This window comes from Entelurus aequoreus, linkage group LG10 (genome assembly GCF_033978785.1).
Source record: "Entelurus aequoreus isolate RoL-2023_Sb linkage group LG10, RoL_Eaeq_v1.1, whole genome shotgun sequence".
Classification (NCBI taxonomy): Eukaryota; Metazoa; Chordata; class Actinopteri; order Syngnathiformes; family Syngnathidae; genus Entelurus; species Entelurus aequoreus.
Genome location: NC_084740.1, coordinates 50,111,852 through 50,128,870, shown reverse-complemented (window position 1 = coordinate 50,128,870; position 17,019 = coordinate 50,111,852). Strand labels below are relative to the sequence as shown.

Sequence of the window (17,019 nt, the reverse complement as noted above, 5' to 3'; positions counted from 1 at the left end):
GAGTTTTACGAGCCTTACTCTTGGTAGGTTTCAAAGACAGCTTTTGTCTTCTCACTAGACCCTCAATGTAACACAAAGTTTTTGTGATAATTTGGAAACAATTACACCCCTTTATTTACAAACCCTGTTTCCATATGAGTTTGGAAATTGTGTTAGATGTAAATATAAACGGAATACAATGATTTGCAAATTATTTTCAACCCATATTCAGTTGAATATGCTACAAAGACAACATATTTGATGTTCAAACTGATAAACATTTTTTTTTTTGCAATCATTACTTTAGAATTTGATGCCAGCAACACGTGACAAAGAAGTTGGGAAAGGTGGCAATAAATACTTATAAAGTTGAGGAATGCTCATCAAACACTTATTTGGAACATCCCACAGGTGAACAGGCAAATTGGGAACAGCTGGGTGCCATGATCGGGTATAAAAGTAGATTCCATGAAATTCACAAACAAGGATGGGGCGAGCGTCACCACTTTGACAACAAATGCGTGAGCAAATTGTTGAACAGTTTAAGAAACGCCTTTCTCAACCAGCTATTGCAAGGAATTTAGGGATTTCACCATCTAAGCTCCGTAACATCATCAAAGGGTTCAGAGAATCTGGATAAATCACTGCACGTAAGCAGCTAAGCACGTGACCTTGGATCCCTCAGGCTGTACTGCATCAACAAGCGACATCAGTGTGTAAAGGATATCACCACATGGGCTCAGGAACACTTCAGAAACCCACTGTCAGTAACTACAGTTGGTCGCTACATCTGTAAGTGCAAGTTAAAACTCTCCTATGCAAGGCGAAAACCGTTGATCAACAACACCCAGAAACGCCATCGGCTTGGCTGGGCCTGAGCTCATCTAAGATGGACTGATACAAAGTGGAAAAGTGTTCTGTGGTCTGACGAGTCCACATTTCAAATAGTTTTTGGAAACTGGACGTCGTGAGAGGAAAAGAACCATCCGGATTGTTATAGACGCAAAGTTGAAAATCCAGCATGTGTGATGGTATGGGGGTGTATTAGTGCCCAAAACATGGGTAACTTACACATCTATGAAGGCGCCATTAATGCTGAAAGGTACATACAGGTTTTGGAGCAACATATGTTGCCATTCAAGCAACGTTACCATGGACGCCCCTGCTTATTTCAGCAAGACAATGCCAAGCCATGTTTTACATCAACGTGGCTTCATAGTAAAAGAGTGCGGGTACTAGACTGGCCTGCCTGTAGTCCAGACCTGTCTCCCATTGAAAATGTGTGGCGCATTATGAAGCCTAAAATAGCACAAGGGAGACCCCCGGACTGTTGAACAACTTAAGCTGTACATCAAGCAAGAATGGGAAAGAATTCCACCTGAGAAGCTTCAAAAATGTGTCTCCTCAGTTCCCAAACGTTTACGGAGTATTGTTAAAAGGAAAGGCCATGTAACAGTGGTGAACATGCCCTTTCTCAACTACTTTGGCACGTGTTGCAGCCATGAAATTCTAAGTTAATTATTATTTGCAAAAAAAAAAAAAAGTTTATGAGTTTGAACATCAAATATGTTGTCTTTGTAGTGCATTCAACTGAATATGGGTTGAAAAGGATTTGCAAATCATTGTATTCCGTTTATATTTACATCCAACACAATTTCCCAACTCATAAGGAAACGGGGTTTGTAGAAAAGTACCGAAAAGTATCGAAATAATTTTGGTACCGGTATCAAAATATTAGTATCGGGGCAACACTATATGCTTGTCGTTGTTTCATATGATACGAGCTCACTCAATATTTCCAAGCGACTGTATCCAATAACAGTGTCGTTCACATGTTCCGCTAATCTCCTGCATTGATTGGCGCGCTGACAAGTGAAGAAAAATCAATCACATCTGCACTTCCTCTAAGTAGGAGTCCATCCGAACAGGCAGAGGTTAAAGCCGTGTTCATTTCCTTAACAGGATGATTAATCAAGGCGCACGCGTGTTACAGGCGACAGCTGCTTTCATATTCGCCGTCCTCGGATATAAACTAGTAAAATGCTGCAGGGAAGGTGCTTGTTGGACTGGAAGCATTTAACAGCTTTTGTCATGCGACCATCACCTCATGACATCACTGCTAACAGCCACGGACGAGTGGAGCGCCACATCACCCGTCTCACATTTGGCCGACCTCACACGTCGTTACCAAAAAGTGTCAATGTTCTGAATGTGTGCGCTTTAGCGGCTGTTTGCGGTCGCTGTCTCGCACAACTGTGTGGGTTAGGGTTTTAACGTGTATTGCAACATGTCAGAATCAGAATCACTTGATCAATCCCCCGAGGGTAAATTAAGATTTGCAGCACAATCCCATTCAAGAGCAGACAAACATTACAGGGAGACAGAACAGGATCGCTAACGGGTTTGCCAATTTACAGCAAAAAAGGTGAGAAACAGGTAACCAGACTGAGGCTAAAGGGAAGAAAAAAACCTTATAGCCATAGCACACATTAACATGTGTGTAAGAGGGAAACATCAAAGAACACAAAGGACATTAAAGACATTAAAAAAGCAGAGCGACCCATCCCCCTAACAACGCTTGACCCGTTTTTCAAAATAGTAACACAATAATTACTTCCCCATTCATCAACAATTAATGCAGTAACGAATTCATTTACTTTTTGGGGAAAATAACTAGTAATCATTATGAATGACTTTTATGCATTGATTTCCCCACACTGGAAACAACTAACAAGATATCTGTTTGATAAAAAAAACAAAAACACTTAGTATTTTCCAACGCCTAAAACATATTTACATACTCCCCTAAAAAGGAAATGAAGTCACTTTTTCATAATGGTATTCCTTCAAGGAGATGTAAACTACATTTAATTGAGAGGCCACACATTGATGACCTCATCAATCATCCCTCTCGGTCATGACATTTAATATTATCGTATCTCCATCCGATTTGAGACCATTTCTTTATGCAGTATCAGACTGTTTAATGCATTTTGCAACAATTTAAAAGAAACACAGATAATCCATGTGTCAGACATCTCTATTAATGTTTCTCTCATATCTCAACAGATTTGGGTTGTAGTTATTTGTGCTTTAAAGGCCTACTGAAATGAATTTTGTTTATTTAAACGGGGATAGCAGATCCATTCTATGTGTCATACTTGATAATTTTGCGATATTGACATATTTTTGCTGAAAGGATTTAGTAGAGAACATCGACGATAAAGTTCGCAACTTTTGGTCGCTGATAAAAAAGCCTTGCCTGTACCGGAAGTAGCGTGACGTGACAGGTTGAAAGGCTCCTCACATTTCCCCATTGTTTACACCAGCAGCGAGAGCGATTCGGACCGAGAAAGCGACGATTACCCCATTAATTTGAGCCAGGATGAAAGATTTGTGGATGAGGAACGTGAGAGTGAAGGACTAGAGTGCAGTGCAGGACATATCTTTTTTCGCTCTGACCGTAACTTAGGTACAAGGGTTCATTGGATTCCACACTTTCTCCTTTTTCTATTGTGGATCACGGATTTGTATTTTAAACCCCTCGGATACTATATCCTCTTGAAAATGAGAGTCGAGAACACGAAATGGACATTCACAGTGACTTTTATCTCCACGACAATACATCGGTGAAACACTTTAGCCACGGAGCTAACGTGATAGCATCATGCTTAAATGCAGATAGAAACAAAATAAATAAGCCCCTGACTGGAAGGATAGACAGCAGATCAACAATACTACTATCAGGAGACACCGAACCAAACACTGGACCTGTAAATACACGGTTAATGCTGTGCCGCCTGTCGAAGCCTTGCAATGCTGTTGCTAACGACGCCATTGAAGATAACTTAGCTACGGGACCTCGTCAGAGCTATGATTAAAACATTAGCGCTCCACCTACGCCAGCCCTCATCTGCTCATCAACACCCGTGCTCACTTTCGTTCCAGCGATCGACGGCGCGATTAAGGACTTCACCCGATCATCGATGCGGTCGGCGGCTATCGTTGGATAGCGTGTCTGCTATCCTCAAAGTCCTCCTGGTTGTGTTGCTGCAGCCAGCCGCTAATACACCGATCCCACCTACAACTTTCTTCTTTGCAGTCTTCATTGTTCATTAAACAAATTGCAAAAGATTCACCAACACAGATGTCCAGAATACTGTGGAATTTTGAGATGAAAACAGAGCTGTTTGTATTGTGATACAATGTGTCCCAATACTTCCGTTTCAACCATTGACGTCACACGCATACGTTATCATACATAGACGTTTTCAACCGGAAGTTTAGCGGGAAATTTAAAATTGCACTTTATAAGTTAACCCGGCCGTATTGGCATGTGTTGCAATGTTAAGATTTCATCATTGATATATAAACTATCAGACTGCGTGGTCGGTAGTAGTGGCTTTCAGTAGGCCTTTAACGGGCGGGAAAGGGAAAAAGGGCACCAAAACCATATGTTACGGTAAAGAACAGTAGAAAGAAGAAAACAAAACATTTACAAAAACAAATGGATAATGTAACAATGGAAATCAAATTGCTTTCAAATGCTTTGCGTTTTGAGAAATATAACGCAATACAATAAAGGTTGTTCCTTGTAATGCAATGTCATTGTAACAACTAAGTGGCCAACTATTGAGGAATGGTTCACGAACAAAACCTCAGAAAGCAGAAAGATGCTGCTGATCCTCGGAGAGACGAACAAAAAGAGAAATATTTCGATCCATCAACAGCACACTATTTCAACAAGAGTTCAAACGAACAGGAACTTAAATAATAGCATGTTGTGCTCCCAAATGTTGAGCAGAAAAAAGTTGCCCTCTCAGAGATGCAGGGCCACACCTACATGGTGGAGACTGTCCGGATGCTGGGCAACAACATATTTGACGAAGTGGGTGGCACGTCATAGTCACCTCTGACCTGGAAGTGTATTCTTACCCTGTGTTTCAATGTAGTCTATTGCCACATTTATTTTAATAGTAAACCTGCTTGCCTCACCATCAGCAGCTGTTAGACTATTGGAGTGAATCACACCTGAGCCATCATACAAACCCCATTTCCATATGAGTTGGGAAATTGTGTTAGATGTAAATATAAACGGAATACAATGATTTGCAAATCCTTTTCAACCCATATTCAATTGAATATGCTACAAAGACAAGATATTTGATGTTCAAACTCATAAACTTTATTTTTTTTTTGCAAATAATAATTTAGAATTTCATGGCTGCAACACGTGCCAAAGTAGTCGGGAAAGGGCATGTTCACCACTGTGTTACATGGCCTTTCCTTTTAACAACACTCAGTAAACGTTTGGGAACTGAGGAGACACATTTTTTACGCTTCTCAGGTGGAATTCTTTCCCATTCTTGCTTGATGTACAGCTTAAGTTGTTCAACAGTCCGGGGGTCTCAGTTGTGGTATTTTAGGCTTCATAATGCGCCACACATTTTCAATGGGAGACAGGACTAGACTACAGGCAGGCCAGTCTAGTACCCGCACTCTTTTACTATGAAGCCCCGTTGATGTAACACGTGGCTTGGCATTGTCTTGCTGAAATAAGCAGGGGCGTCCATGGTAACGTTGCTTGGATGGCAACATATGTTGCTCCAAAACCTGTATGTACCTTTCAGCATTAATGGTGCCTTCACAGATGTGTAAGTTACCCATGTCTTGGGCACTAATACACCCCCATACCATCACACATGCTGGCTTTTCAACTTTGCGCCCATAACAATCCGGATGGTTCTTTTCCTCTTTGGTCCGGAGGACACGACGTCCAGTTTCCAAAAACAATTTGAAATGTGGACTCGTCAGACCACAGAACCCTTTTCCACTTTGTATCAGTCCATCTTAGATGAGTTCAGGCCCAGCGAAGCAGATGGCGTTTCTGGGTGTTGTTGATAAACGGTTTTCGCCTTGCATAGGAGAGTTTTAACTTGCACTTACAGATGTAGCGACCAACTGTAGTTACTGACAGTGGGTTTCTGAAGTGTTCCTGAGCCCATGTGGTGATATCCTTTACACACTGATGTCGCTTGTTTATGCAGTACAGCCTGAGGGATCGAAGGTCACGGGCTTAGCTGCTTACGTGCAGTGATTTCTCCAGATTCTCTGAACCCTTTGATGATATTACGGAGCGTAGATGGTGAAATCCCTAAATTCCTTGCAATAGCTGGTTGAGAAAGGTTTTTCTTAAACTGTTCAACAATTTGCTCACGCATTTGTTGACAAAGTGGTGACCCTCGCCCCATCCTTGTTTGTGAATGACTGAGCATTTCATGGAATCTACTTTTATACCCAATCATGGCACCCACCTGTTCCCAATTTGCCTGTTCACCTGTGGGATGTTCCAAATAAGTGTTTGATGAGCATTCCTCAACTTTATCAGTATTTATTGCCACCTTTCCCAACTTCTTTGTCATGTGTTGCTGGCATCAAATTCTAAAGTTAATGATTATTTGCAACAACAAAAAAATGTTTATCAGTTTGAACATCAAATATGTTGTCTTTGTAGTGCATTCAATTGAATATGGGTTGAAAATGATTTGCAAATCATTGTATTCCGTTTATATTTACATCTAACACAATTTCCCAACTCATATGGAAACGGGGTTTGTACATGAATCATATATTTAATGAACGTGTGAAAGTAAACAATGTGATAAATAACATTTTACAACAATCAATCTAGGGATCTAGATATCTGATCAGGAAAATGTTTTGAGTGATTGGCATTTTCACATTCTCGTTGCTAAATTCTGCAATAATTCCTGAGCAATTCAAAAATAACTCTAGTGGACCGTCACACATTGTAGTTTCAGTTCTTCTTGATAGTAAAAACTTTGAATTATTCCAGTGTGCAACAAAAAAATTAGAACAACTTTTAATGGTTCTTATGGTCCATGAACTTGAACTTTTACAACTGACTCTTGGCAGCTCCTTCCAGAGTTCCAAGCCGTTACGCGTCACAGCAACTTGTGACACCCTGCAAGAGCGGAGTTCGACGTGGAGATGGAAGGCGGTGAGAGACCAGCAAAATCACCTCGCCACCAGTTAAAGTGAGTAGCCCACTGGCCGGTGCCAAAAGCAAGAATCCCAGCGGTTTGAGCGTTGCTGGTCGTGTGAGACAACCCAGTAAGGCTATTCAGAGGTTTCTGCCATGTTGCCCAAGGAGGTGTACAACAGAAGGAGAAAAGCTCCTGACAGCCACTCAAATCAAATCAACTTTATTTATAAAGCACATTTAAAATTTACCACAGGGGTAGCCAAAGTGCTGTACAATGGGCAGGTTAAAAGATAATACCAGTACCGAGCAGACACAACACAACACAAACAGAACACGATAAAAAATAAATAAAATAAAATAAATAAAAAATAAAAACAGGTTCACAGCAGGTGTATTATGGGACGCCATTGCAGGATGGATATCACTCAGTGTTAAAAGCCATGGAATAAAAGTATGTTTTTAAGAGAGATTTAAAAACAGGAAGAGAGGAGGCTTGTCTAACACTCAGAGGTAGGTCGTTCCAGAGCTTGGGAGCAGCAGCGGCGAAAGCTCTGTCACCTATAAGCTTCAGCCTTGTGTCAGGGACCGTCAGTAGCAGCTGATCGGCTGATCTTAGGGATCGGGTGGGGCAGTAAGGCTGAAGGAGGTCGGAGAGATATGTTGGCGCGAGGTTGTTTAGACATTTGAAAACAAATAAAAGGAGTTCAAAGTTGATTCGGTAACGCACAGGGAGCCAGTGAAGGGACGCTAATATAGGGGTGATGTGCTCACGTCTGCGGGTCTGTGTTAGCAGACGAGCAGCAGAGTTCTGCACGAGCTGCAGGCGGGCGAGGGAGACCTGGATAATGCCTACATACAGGGCATTGCGGTAGTCAAGACGAGTCGAGATAAAGGCGGGGGGCTCGCTGTGGAGTTTACAGTTATGGTAGCACAATTAGCCCCGATCACGACTAACGTGTTACACGTCCGATTCGCCCAGCGGCTCTCTGTCGGAGTAGCAGCGCTGGGGTCCAGTGTACCACACTTTTGTATTGTCGCTCGCTCCTTCGGCGGAGTGCTCCGAACCGCTCGTCGCTCCCGCCAAAACAGGCGGGAGCGACCAAGACACACACAGTGACAGAGAGCGAGAGAGAGAGAGAGAGAGCGCGAGCGAGCGAGGGAGGGAGGGAGGGAGGAGGGATGGAGGGAGGGAGGGAGGTAGAGCGCGTGCGGGTCTCGTGGAAAAGCAGCAAAACGTTTCTCTGCTTGCATCACGCAAGTGACGTCAATGTTCGGCCCTCGAGAGCCATATACCACACCATGATTGGTAGATTCCTTGTAGCCCGGAAGAGTTAGGGCTAAAAGGGATTCTGAGTATTTGTTCTGTTGTGTTTATGTTGTGTTACGGTGAGGATGTTCTCCCAAAATGTGTTTGTCATTCTTGTTTGGTGTGGGTTCACATTGTGGCGCATATTTGTAACATTGATAAAGTTTTTTTTTTATACGGCCACCCTCAGTGTGACATGTATCACTGTTGACTAAGTATGCATTGCAGTCACTTACGTGTGTCTGTTGAAGCCGCATATAACATGTGACTGTGCAGGCTCATTGATTGTATGGAGAAAAAGTGGACGCTAAACCTCATGCCCTTAGTATTGTTGTCCTCAATTTTGTTGATGGTGAAATTCGGGAGTGTTGGCAAGAATGCTTCAGCTGCACACACAGCGCTGTCAAGCGCCATTCATACAAAACTTGCGGGCCGCACTAACATTAAACGTTCATATTAAGGTGGGGGCCGCACAATAACGTATCGCGGGGCGCAATTGGCCCGAGGGCCGCATGTTTGAGACCCCTGCTTTAAATAGACCCCCTTTTAGACCAGTTGATCTGCCCTCTCTCGTTTTTAGGTGGCCACGGATCAGTTTCCACGGAGGAGGCGCCAACTGTTCCAAGTTGGGCCACTGCTCTGTGCATCAGTTGGTGACGTCTATTCAAAGTTCCACAAGTCCCACATTTTTCATCGGATTCAAACTGTTCCAACTTCAAAATATTCAGCCCGTTCAGGAATTGTGTGCTCTACTTCAACAATTCTAAAAAAAAAAATCCAGGATTTCAGTTCAACTTCAGCATTGGAGCATTCACACGCAATTCCTTCAGGAATTGCCTCATCTAGTTACAGATTGCGTCCCCTAAAAATCTGCATCTTTTTGCCATTCATATTGATTTTGCAGGTGACAAATGCTCAAGCCACGGTTGAGGTTCGCTCCAACTGCTTGTTCAGAAAGCTCGCTGCAAGAAAAGTGAGACGAACCCTTGAAGACAGAGACAGAAACACATCTAATAGTGACCTAAAGCTCACCTAATAGTCGACCACCGACGCTGAGATCATTATCCATGTGTTTGTTACGTCTCATCTTGATTAATGTAACATATTTTCAGGTCACCCTATGTCTGGCATTAAAAAGTTACAGTTGGTACAAAATGCGACCGCTAGACTTTTGACAAGGACAAGAAAGTTTGACAGTATTACGTCTATACTGGCTCACCTGCACTGTCTTCCTGTGCACTTAAGATGACACTTTAAGGTTTTACTATTAACGTATAAAATACTAAACGGTCTAGCTCCATCATATCTTGCTGATTGTATTGTGCCATAATCTACGCTCCAAAAATTCTGGCTTATTAGTGATTCCCAGAGTCCAAAAAAGTCTGCGGGCTATAGAGCGTTTTCTATTTGCGCTTCAGTACTCTGGAATGCCCTCCCGGTAACAGTTAGAGATGCTACCTCAATAGAAGCATTTAAGTCACATCTTTAAACTCAATTATACACCCTAGCCTTTAAAATAAATCCCTTTCTAGACCAGTTGATCTGCCCTCTCTCGTTTTTAGGTGGCCACGGATCAGTTTCCACGGAGGAGGCGCCAACTGTTCCAAGTTGGACCATCAGCTCTGTGCATCAGTTGGTGACGTCTATTCAAAGTTCCACAAGTCCCACATTTTTCATCGGATTCAAACTGTTCCAACTTCAAAATATTCAGCCCGTTCAGGAATTGTGTGCTCTACTTCAACAATTCTAAAAAAAAAAAAATCCAGGATTTCAGTTCAACTTCAGCATTGGAGCATTCACACGCAATTCCTTCAGGAATTGCCTCATCTAGTTACAGATTGACCTCTTGCGTCCCCTAAAAATCTGCATCTTTTTGCCATTCATATTGATTTTGCAGGTGACAAATGCTCAAGCCACGGTTGAGGTTCGCTCCAACTGCTTGTTCAGAAAGCTCGCTGCAAGCAAAGTGAGACGAACCCTTGAAGACAGAGACAGAAACACACCTAATAGTGACCTAAAGCTCACCTAATAGTCGACCACCGACGCTGTGTTTGTTACGTCTCATCTTGATTAATGTAACATATTTTCAGGTCACCCTATGTCTGGCATTAAAAAGTTACAGTTGGTACAAAATGCGACCGCTAGACTTTTGACAAGGACAAGAAAGTTTGACAGTATTACGTCTATACTGGCTCACCTGCACTGTCTTCCTGTGCACTTAAGATGACACTTTAAGGTTTTACTATTAACGTATAAAATACTAAACGGTCTAGCTCCATCATATCTTGCTGATTGTATTGTACCATAATCTACGCTCCAAAAATTCTGGCTTATTAGTGATTCCCAGAGTCCAAAAAAGTCTGCGGGCTATAGAGCGTTTTCTATTTGCGCTTCAGTACTCTGGAATGCCCTCCCGGTAACAGTTAGAGATGCTACCTCAATAGAAGCATTTAAGTCACATCTTTAAACTCAATTATACACCCTAGCCTTTAAAATAAATCCCTTTCTAGACCAGTTGATCTGCCCTCTCTCGTTTTTAGGTGGCCACGGATCAGTTTCCACGGAGGAGGCGCCAACTGTTCCAAGTTGGACCATCAGCTCTGTGCATCAGTTGGTGACGTCTATTCAAAGTTCCACAATTCCCACATTTTTCATCTGATTCAAACTGTTCCAACTTCAAAATATTCAGCCTGTTCAGGAATTGTGTGCTCTAATTGAACAATTAAAAAAAAAAAATCCAGGATTTCAGTTCAACTTCAGCATTGGAGCATTCACACGCAATTCCTTCAGGAATTGCCTCATCTAGTTACAGATTGACCTCTTGCGTCCCCTAAACATCTGCATCTTTTTGCCATTCATATTGATTTAGCAGGTGACAAATGCTTAAGCCACGGTTGAGGTTCGCTCCAACTGCTTGTTCAGAAACTTTGCTGAAAGCAAAGTGAGACGAACCCTTGAAGACAGAGACAGAAACACATCTAATAGTGACCTAAAGCTCACCTAATAGTCGACCACCGACGCTGAGATCAATATCCATGTGTTCGTTACGTCTCATCTCGATTAATGTAACATATTTTCAGGTCACCCTATGTCTAGCATTAAAAAGGTACAGTTGGTACAAAATGTGACCGCTAGACTTTTGACAAGGACAAGAAAGTTTGACCGTATTACGTCTATACTGGCTCACCTGCACTGTCTTCCTGTGCACTTAAGATGTGACTTTAAGGTTTTTCTATTAACGTATAAAATACTAAATGGTGTAGCTCCATCCTATCTTGCTGATTGTATTGTACTATATGATCCGTCCAGGAACCTAAGCTCCAAAAATTCTGGCTTATTAGTGATTCCCAGAGCCCAAAAAAAGTCTGCGGGCTATAGAGCGTTTTCTATTCAGGCTTCAGTACTCTGGAATGCCCTCCCGGTAACTGTTAGAGATGCTACTTCAGTAGAAGCATTTAAGTCCTATCTTAAAACTCATTTGTATACTCTAGCCTTTAAAATAAACCCCTTTTTAGACCAGTTGATCTGCCCTCTCTCATTTTTAGGTGGCCACGGATCAGTTTCCACGGAGGAGGCGCCAACTGTTCCAAGTTGGACCACTGCTCTGTGCATCAGTTGGTGTAGTCTATTCAAAGTTCCACAATTCCCACATTTTTCATCTGATTCAAACTGTTCCAACTTCCAAATATTCCGCCCGTTCAGGAATTGTGTGCTCTACTTCAACAATTCTAAAAAAAGAAAATCCAGGATTTCAGTTTAACTTCAGCATTGGAGCATTCACACGCAATTCCTTCAGGAATTGCCTCATCTCTTGCGTCCCCTAAAAATCTGCATCTTTTTGCCATTCATATTGATTTAGCAGGTGACAAATGCTCAAGCCACGGTTGAGGTTCGCTCCAACTGCTTGTTCAGAAAGCTCGCTACTAGCAAAGTGAGACGAACCCTTGAAGACAGAGACAGAAACACATCTAATAGTGACCTAAAGCTCACCTAATAGTAGAGTTTGTGTGCTTGTGTAGATGCTTCGCAGTCTCTTTGTGTTCAGACGTACGCTACACCCTCTGGGAGAAGTGATGACAGGTCACAGATCTGTTGGCGAGGGGAAAACTAATGAGCTTATGATGACACACACAGGACACAAATGCCTCGCTGGTGTACGCATGCGCACTTGTGAAGTCAGTCATTTCTTTATTGGAGGGAGAACCTCCACAGGGTTATAATTCACGTAAGCTCCTCTTGAAAGGCCAATTTACTCAGTGCAGCCTCCACATCCAATCACACAGTTTTCATTTCATTTTACAATGTGCCTCCTACCTAGCTTTGCCGAAGAAATAAAAGGCTGCATTAACTCAAGAGGGGCCGCCACAATGAACTCTACTCGCACTTCAAACGCTCGGCGCCGCTTGTCCACAGAGTGACCAAATGATCTGCTCTCATTAACAAAGCCCACATTCTGCTCGGGGCAGGAGATGACGCAGGCGTGAACGCGTAGCATTCATGTGTTTGTCAGCACACTTAAACACGGCCCTTAATGATTCCTCCACCAGGTCAGAGGACACTTTGGAGAGTCTTCAAAAGCACAATGTGTCTTTTTTGTCTCTCGGTCAGATGAATAATTCAGCATTTTTTGAGGGAGGTTGGTGAAGATTCTCCATCGCCCTCGATAAAAGGCTTGTTTAACATATCTTTGTCACTTCTTTTTTGAACTGACGACCTGCCTACAAAGCAAATGAATAATAATAATAACAACAACAACAACAACAACAACAACAATACAGGACATAATTTCTAGGCGCAGTCAAGGCGTTGAGGGGATCTGGTTTGGTGGCTGCAGGATTAGGTCTCTGCTATTTGCAGATGATGTGGTCCTGATGGCTTCATCTGACCAGGATCTTCAGCTCTCACTGGATCGGTTCACAGCCGAGTGTGAAGCGACTGGGATGGGAATCAGCACCTCCAAGTCCGAGTCCATGGTTCTCGCCCGTAAAATGATGGAGTGCCATCTCCGGGCTAAGGAGGAGATCTTGCCCCAAGTGGAGGAGTTCAAGTACCTCGGAGTCTTGTTCACGAGCGAGGGAAGAGTGGATCGTGAGATCGACAGACTGATCGGTGCGGCGTCTTCAGTAATGCGGACGCTGTATCGATTCATTGTGGTAAAGAAGAAGCTGAGTCGGAAGGCAAAGCTCTCGATTTACCGGACGATCTACGTTCCCATCCTCACCTATGGTCATGAGCTTTGGGTTATGACCGAAAGGACAAGATCACGGGTACAAGTGGCCGAAATGAGTTTCCTCTGCCGGGTGGCGGGGCTCTCCCTTAGAGATAGGGTGAGAAGCTCTGCCATCCGGGAGGAGCTCAAAGTAAAGCCGCTGCTTCTCCACATCGAGAGGAGCCAGATGAGGTGGTTCGGGCATCTGGTCAGGATGCCACCCGAACGCCTCCCTAGTCAGGGCGTTGAGGGGATCCGGTTTGGTGGCTGCAGGATTAAGTCTCTGCTATTTGCAGATGATGTAGTCCTGATGGCTTCATCTGGCCAGGATCTTCAGCTCTCACTGGATCGGTTCGCAGCCGAGTGTGAAGCGACTGGGATGGGAATCAGCACCTTCAAGTCAGAGTCCATGGTTCTCGCCCGGAAAAGGGTGGAGTGCCATCTCCGGGTTGGGGAGGAGACCCTGCCCAAAGTGGAGGACTTCAAGTACTTGGGAGTCTTGTTCACGAGTGAGGGAAGAGTGGATCGTGAGATCGACAGGCGGATCGGTGTGGCGTCTTCAGTAATGCGGACACTGTATCGATCCGTTGTGGTGAAGAAGGAGCTGAGCCGGAAGGCAAAGCTCTCAATTTACCGGTCGAGCTACGTTCCCATCCTCACCTATGGTCATGAGCTTTGGGTTATGACCGAAAGGACAAGATCACGGGTACAAGCGGCCAAAATGAGTTTCCTCCGCCGGGTGGCGGCTCTCCCTTAGAGATAGGGTGAGAAGCTCTGTCATCCGGGAGGAGCTCAAAGTAAAGCCGCTGCTCCTCCACATGGAGAGGAGCCAGATGAGGTGGTTCAGGCATCTGGTCAGGATGCCAACCGAACGCCTCCCTAGGGAGGTGTTTCGGGCACGTCCGACCGGTAGGAGGCCACGGGGAAGACCCAGGACACGTTGGGAAGACTATGTCTCCCAGCTGGCCTGGGAACGCCTCTGGATCCCCCGGGAAGAGCTGGACGAAGTGGCTGGGGAGAGGGAAGTCTGGGTTTCCCTGCTTAGGCTGCTGCCCCCGCGACCCGACCTTGGATAAGCGGAAGAAGATGGATGGATGGATGGATGGATGGATGGATGGCATTCGTCTAATAATTAACGTTGTGTAAAATAGTTGATTTGATCGATTATGGATTTATATCTTTTACATTTCACAAGGCATTATATTGAATATGTCATGCTGTATGACATAAGATGTTTACTGTTATTATTTTGCACTTGAAGAAACAATACCTTAATGTACCGAAATGTAGCAAGAGTACTATACTTTTAAAGGCTTTTTTTTTCAAAATTGTACTTTTGAGAATTTAAAAAAGTTTAAACCGTTTAAACACATTTGAAACATTTTTAACATAAGTGTAGATTGAATGGAAGGAAATTGAATTGTGATTAATCCATTTAAAAGTTAAACATTATTAATCGAAATTGAATCAATTTGTGAAATTGTGCCATAAAACCCGGGCCTACTAATAATTGTATAACATTAAGGATATATGTATTATTTACACAGTACAGGCCAAAAGTTTGGACACACCTTCTCCTCATTCAATGCGTTTTCTATATTTTCATGACTTGTAGATTGTCACTGAAGGCATCAAAACTATGAATGAACACATGTGGAGTTACAGTTGTGCTCATAAGTTTACATACCCTGGGAGAATTTATGATTTCTTGGCCATTCTTCAGAGAATATGAATGAAGTGAAGTGAATTATATTTATATAGCGCTTTTCTCTAGTGACTCAAAGCGTTTTAACGTAGTGAAACCCAATATCTAAGTTACATTTAAACCAGTGTGGGTGGCACTGGGAGCAGGTGGGTAAAGTGTCTTGCCCAAGGACACTGACTAGGATGGCGGAAGCGGGGATCGAACCTGCAACCCTCAAGTTGCTGGCACGGCCGCTCTACCAACCGAGCTATAATGATAACACAAAAACCTTTCTTCCACTCATGCTTAATGGCTGTGTGAAGCTATGTATTGGCAAACAACTGTGTTTACTCTTTTTAAATCAAAATGACAAAAGAAAGTACCCAAATGACCCTGATCAAAAGTTTACATACCCCAGTGACTTTGATCTGATAACATGCACAAAAGTTGACACAAACAGGTTTGAATGGCTAATCAAGGTTCCAATCCTCACCTGTGACCTGTTTGTTTGTAATCAATGTGTGTGTATTGATTGATTGATATAAAAGGTCAGTGAGTTTCTGGTCTTCTGACAGACCATTGCATCTTTCATCCAGTGCTGCACAGATGTTTCTGGATTCTGAGTCATGGGGAAGGCAAAAGATCTGCAAGAAAGGGTAATTGAACTGCATAAAACAGGAAATGGGTATGAAAAGATATCCAAGGAATTGAGAACGCCAATCAGCAGTGTTCAAACGCTGATTAAGAAGTGGAAAATGAGGGATTCAGGTAGACCAGCAAAGATTTCAGCCACAACTGCCAGGAAAATTGTTGGAGATGCAAAGAAAAATCCACAAATAACTTCAGCTGAAATACAGGACTCTCTGAAAAATTGTGGTGTGGCTGTTTCAAGATGCACAATAAGGAGGCACTAGAAGAAAAATGGGCTGCATGGTCGAGTGGCCAGAAGAAAGCCATTTCTGCGCAAATGTCACAAAGTATCCCGCTTATATTACGCCAAACAGCACAGAGACAAGCCTCAAAACTTCTGGAACAAAGTAATTTGGAGTAATGAGACCAAAATTTTTGGCCACTCGACCATGCAGCCCATTTATCTGCTATGAAAATATTCAATTTGTTGAAAACACTTCTACTTCGCAGAAATTCGTTTATCGCGGTACTAGTTAACCGTGATAAACGAGGTACAGAATTACTTGTCAACCCGAGGATTTAGTCTGGTGTTCATAGCCGTCACTCACTGCTCTCTCTGGTCCACACTTAGATGCAGTGAGCGCATGCACATACTAGGGGTGTTCTCATCCCATATTGATATTAAATACTGGTCCGATAACAGCAAAAAAAAAAAAACAAGTATCGGATGATATTGGCTCTAAAATCTCCCATATGAGCAGTGCTGCAGCACGTTTTCTTGGGCAGAGTTGAACAGCCAGTTAAATCATTTACAAAAGGTAAACCTAGGTAAGAGTGTCCTTGATTAAAAAATATTGCGGTGTAAAACACAAAATTTATCAATATAAACAAGTATCAAATAATTATAATTACACAAGTCTCCAGGGCAGAAGCATATATTGACAAACTTATCAGGATTGTTCAAATTGCGCCAATTACTGAAATGAATGTTTTTTATTTAAACGGGGATAGCAGATCCATTCTATGTGTTGTACTTGATCATTTCGCGATATTGCCATATTTTTGCTGAAAGGATTTAGTACAGAACACGACGATAAAGATCGCAACTTTTGGTATCTGATAAAAAAAAGCTTTGCCTGTACCGGAAGTAGCGTGACGTAGTCAGTTGATCGCCTCCTCATATTTTCCTATTGTTTTCAATGCAG

The 17,019-nt window shown here is 42.9% G+C and overlaps 1 protein-coding gene across 4 annotated transcripts in view; it reads right to left on the bottom strand.

Annotated features, from left to right (window-relative positions):
- The window catches only part of megf11 (multiple EGF-like-domains 11), a 497,434-nt gene that overhangs the window by 373,992 nt on the left and 106,423 nt on the right, over positions 1-17,019 (bottom strand). For all 4 annotated transcript variants that reach the window (XM_062061102.1, XM_062061106.1, XM_062061104.1 and 1 more), the window contains exon 2: positions 12,282-12,380. The gene's annotated coding sequence lies outside the window, so the exon portion shown is untranslated. The remainder of the gene's footprint in view (positions 1-12,281; positions 12,381-17,019) is intronic.